This window comes from Megalobrama amblycephala, linkage group LG14, assembly GCF_018812025.1.
Source record: "Megalobrama amblycephala isolate DHTTF-2021 linkage group LG14, ASM1881202v1, whole genome shotgun sequence".
Taxonomy (NCBI): Eukaryota; Metazoa; Chordata; class Actinopteri; order Cypriniformes; family Xenocyprididae; genus Megalobrama; species Megalobrama amblycephala.
Window position 1 is genome coordinate 12,755,700 of NC_063057.1, and position 4,974 is coordinate 12,760,673.

At 37.4% G+C, this 4,974-nt stretch overlaps 1 long non-coding RNA gene across 1 annotated transcript; it reads right to left on the reverse strand.

Annotated features, from left to right (window-relative positions):
* Positions 1-825: 825 nt before the first annotated feature.
* On the reverse strand, positions 826-4,752 carry LOC125245548. The gene is made up of 3 exons (XR_007179567.1): positions 4,606-4,752; positions 976-1,466; positions 826-883 (listed from the first exon to the last, which is right to left on the reverse strand). It is a non-coding gene; the product is annotated as an uncharacterized LOC125245548 (long non-coding RNA).
* Between the last annotated feature and the right edge of the window lie 222 nt (positions 4,753-4,974).

Here is a 4,974-nt window from a genome sequence, read left to right on the forward strand (position 1 = left end):
TTGTTAGTCATCTCTTCAATACACTAAGAATCAAAGTAGGCCTCAGTATCAATGTTAACTATACCTTTAAATAACAGTATCAAACACCAAAGGACAGAAAAAAGGAATGATTAAGGGACTGGGTCATAATGTTCTTCTCCTAGTCCTCTTAAATTTAATTTATTGCATTCTGGCTTTTACCACATCCAGAAAATGTTTCATGTAGCTCTGGCTTCAGAGAGCAGTGTGTTTTGTGCGCCTCAGCTATGGTGGTCACTGTTTAAATCTGTCACGATGGGGTATGTTGTTTATACCTCAGTGTCAGCTGCGGTAAGCAACCGACGAGCAATCATATAGTCTCCTTTTTGGTCTGGATGTTAAATAGTTTGGAACTGAAAAACAATGCTCTCTGTCTTGTTTGAATTCAGTTGTTGACAATGAGACCCCAGCGTCCTCTCCTCTTCTTCAGCTTTATGAGATTTGCGAAGCTTGGCTGAAAGTGAGCGCTGAAGTTAACAAATCATCAAAACGACACTGGAGTAATGTGTTGAACTTCACAGATGAATCTCACAAAGAAATGTCTGGGTCATATTTCACTCCAATAAATTATATTTTGCATAAATAAAATCATTCTGCACATAGTGTACATGATGCCATGTATATACACTGATCAGGCATAACATTATGACCACCTTCCTAATATTGTGTTGTTCCCCCTTTTGCTGCCAAAACAGCCCTGACCCATCAAGGCATGGACTCCACTAGACCCCTGAAGGTGTGCTGTGGTATCTGCACCAAGATGTTAGCAGCAGATCCTTTGAGTCCTGTAAGTTGTGAGGTGGGGCCTCCATGGATCAGACATGTTTGTTCAGAACGTCCCACAGATGCTCGATTGGATTGAGATCTGGGGAATTTGGAAAACAAATGGAAAACACAATGATGGTAACCTACACATTTACAAGCCAACAACACACACTGACGTGCTAGAAGCTTTACCTGTGCCTGAGCAGATGTCCATCATTACAGTCAATGTCTGTCCACACGTCCCTGTTGTTTGTTTTCTTTGATTCCTGCACTTTATCACAACGTCTGTTTTGTTTGTTTATGGGTTGTAAAGTGACATTATGAGTCTGTCACTGAACTGTCATCTGCAGAATTTGTTGCCTACTTAAAACAAACTGCACACGTTGTGGAGAATGTTATCAGGTGTCATGTTGTCAAACATCTGAGCCAGGCACAGGCAGCCACACGCTCAGCTCCAGGGAGCCCCATGCACACTTGTAGTGTAATGGGATTTAATGTTTATCTATGTGTTTTAAAGACATAAAACAGAAGTTGCAATAGTCTTTTCTTACCCATTGTGACATCCGAGTGAAATGGCTTCTGGAATGAGGAAAAAATGTAGGGCGGGACTGGACTTGGTCCTCTGGAATTGATTGGATCATTGTTGGAGAGCTACACACTGGTGACATCTGCTGGTCAAGATGCTATAAATGCAACAAGAACACAGTCCAGACAGACATGTGTAAGGTAAATACACCTTTCACAAACCAATCATGGACGTTTTCAGGAAAGTGTAATCTATTAAATGTAATCTACAAATCATTATACAATTAAATATGCAGTATTTGTTTTCTCTTATTACTTAATGCTTGTTTTTTCAGGCAGGGCTAATCCAAACTAATCCAATTTTTAACAGTTAACTATACTTCACATTTTTTATGAGCATTATAAAACTTAACCGATCAGTTCGAACCATAGCTAGAGGTGGTTGTTCTGGTGAACCTTTGAATTAGCGTCACAAGGACATCTCCCTCTGGTGGCGAACCATCAGAAGTTCGAAAAGGTAAGCTACGGCCCTGTCCCAGATAGCACACTTCACTTATGACTTGTTGAGTTTAATACACGCTCGGCATCACTGATTTGAAGATTTTGGGGCACTCCGGTGAAGCTAACTTTAGCAAAAACAATTGGAGACTAATAAACCTTTACTCGGAGTCAGGAAGAGAAAGATTCTTAGGCTACTGGTTTTTTTTGAGGGCAAATTTTTTACTAGTCTGTCAAGGCTTTTGAATTCCTTACCAACATAAATTAGAAACATGCACTCCTTTTTCATTATTACTATTTTTAACATTTTATAATAATTGCAAAGACATCAAAAGTGTCTCATGACATCAAAACTAATTATGTTGTGAGTCGATCAAAAATGTTGAAAATAGTGCTGCACGATTTATTGCACGATATGAAAATTAGCATTGAACTTAAACACGATTATTGCTTAAACGTAATTCTTAGTGCAATTATGAAATTGCAAAGGCTGCGATTATTTTGTCAATGAACTATGGCCCAATTAATCATGTTTAATTAATCAAAGCATTTCAATCTTCTGTTTACTCAGCTACAGCAATATGATGCGCGTTATCTTCTTCTGCGGCAGGGCATATTTTGAGTTTCTGCACAAGAGCGCCCTCTGGCTTTCAGATAGAGAAGCATTTACTACTGATCACAGAGCCGTACAGCTCTGACAAGCTGCGCATTAAATTATCGCAGCCTTTGCCAAATCTAGGGCTGGTCCGTATACCAATTTTTGAGCTTCGAAGCTTCGGTAGCAATCAACGCCGAATATTCAACTATTCAACTTACGGAACGAACGTGGCGCCAGTTCCTTTTTTTCCCGTAAGTAGAATAGGGAAGGCGTAGGACATACACCGTAAGCTTTTTGAAGAATACGAAAGTGCAGTTTTGGCGGAATCACTTGGAAGGCGATCATTTGTGTTTATAAAGCATATACAGTTGTATTTTTTTAGAAAATGGCCGATTGTTTCGCTAGATAAGACCCTTATTCCTCGTCTGGTATTGTTTAAAGCCCTTTGAAGCTGCACTTAAACTGTAATTCTGACCTTCAACCGTTTGGAGGCCATTGAAGTACACTATAAGGAGAATAATCCTGGAATGTTCTCATCAAAAACTTTAATTTCTTTTCGATTGAAGTATCTTGAAGAATTAGGGTTGGGGTTATAGGATTAGGCAATCTTCAACGAGGGGGGTAATAATTTGGCAGGGAGTCAAAATTTGGCACAACACCGGTACTGCGTTCCAGCACGTACTTCGAGCATTGTCAGTTCGCTAACTGTTTGAAATAACTATTTTGAAGTCATATGCTTCAAAATATATGCTTGAAGTCACTTATTTATATAGCACTTTATGCAGTACAGGGGAAAATATAGCAGAAATACAAAACAGGAAAACAGCAGAATCAATTATGGAAACTGTATATTTTTCATTTTTATTCTTGAACAACACAAAAGCCTGTTCTTGTATGTAAGCGTGTCTTAATAAATGGTATATACAGCTATAAATAAATACATTATAATTTTTTATATTAAATTAGCATATTAAATAAATATGCTTTATTTATATAGCCATAACCTGCAAGATATTTTACCAGCATGTCAGATTTTTTTACTGGCTAATTTGTTAATAAATAAATGTAAAATAGCTGTAGTATGTAGACTCTACACTGTGTGGCAATAAAGTAGCCCATGTAAATGCTACAATATAAAGCTTGTTTGTCTATAGTTGTAAATCAGAAAGACAGTTTTACATCACTAAATTACAGATAATAAAAAACAAAAGCAATCTAGTCACCTGTTGGTTAGGAGCACAAACATTTACTTTAAAGTCATTTATCTGTCATGTAAATAGGCCCTACTTTTTATTAGGATCCCATTACAGTAACTCTTCCTATTAAAACATTTATTGGGTGATTTTATGATGCATGAAAATAAATATTTGAGTATAACTTATTGCCCCCACTTCTCTGTTGAAAAAGTACTCGTTGTATAGAAGCTCTGCTCTGTTATGCGAAATTTGATTTGGTGCAGAATTAACTATCAGTTTTGAACAAACCTGCATTGCATAATGTCATATCTGTTTTAGAAAAGGCTAATAGATGTCATTAGTCATTTTGATACAGACTTTAATAATCATTAAGCTATTTATTAGACTACCATTCCTTTGTTCCAATAATAGGCTAACTAGATTTTACTCTAAAAGATGAATCTGCAAACACAACTCATTGTTTTAACTGGAAAACGAACACTTAAAATAATTCAGAAATCTTTACACTTAAACAAAACACCCAAAGGGAGTGTTAGAAGATATTTTATCCCATATTGTATTTTGTGTTGTTGTCCATGTGACTCAGCCCATATTGAAAAAATGAGAAAATGCTGGTTTGAGAAAATGAGAAAATGTATGTTTTGAAGCATGGAAGCTGGTTTGAGCTGGTTTATGCTGGTCATTAGCTGGTTTAAACTAGTCAAGTGCTGGTTTATGCTGGTCAAGTGCTGGTCCTTGCAAGTGCATGTCAAAGAATGGCTTTAATGCTTTTGCTGGAGTCACTGGGTAATGCTGCTCGACTGTTTACATGTTAATGTCCTAAGCAACTAGCTCCAGCTTAGGACCAGCTTTGACCAGTTCATGACCAGCATAAACCAGCTTCCATGCTTCAAAACATACCTAATCAGCATATGCTGTTTTTTTCAACAGGAAGATCAACACATTGACATTTTATCTGTCTTACCCCAGTTCATTTAAGGGCTGGTTTGAATCAGTTAGGCCTACCTGTAGATTCTACGTTTATCCACTGGTTTAGATGCGGACAAAATCCCAGATTTGTTTTCAAATATATAAAATACAAATTTGTGTCCTCTCCCTAACCAAACGTCTGCCATTGCCACTTTGAGTTTGGCGTTTTAATGCTGCTGATACACTTGTCAACCACAAGAGGGAGCAAGTCATCACTTGTCTTTCATCTTTCTTACATTTAACGTAATAAATAAAGTTTTGTTATGAGTATGAAAATGTTAAAGTAAACTAGACGTTTAAGAACTGAGTCAGCAACCCAACTTGAAGTCATTTTCAGTCTGCTGGTGGTGAGACACAACTCGTCTGGTAGAAACTGGTGTAGTTTGCGATCAGCTCCTTTAGGGG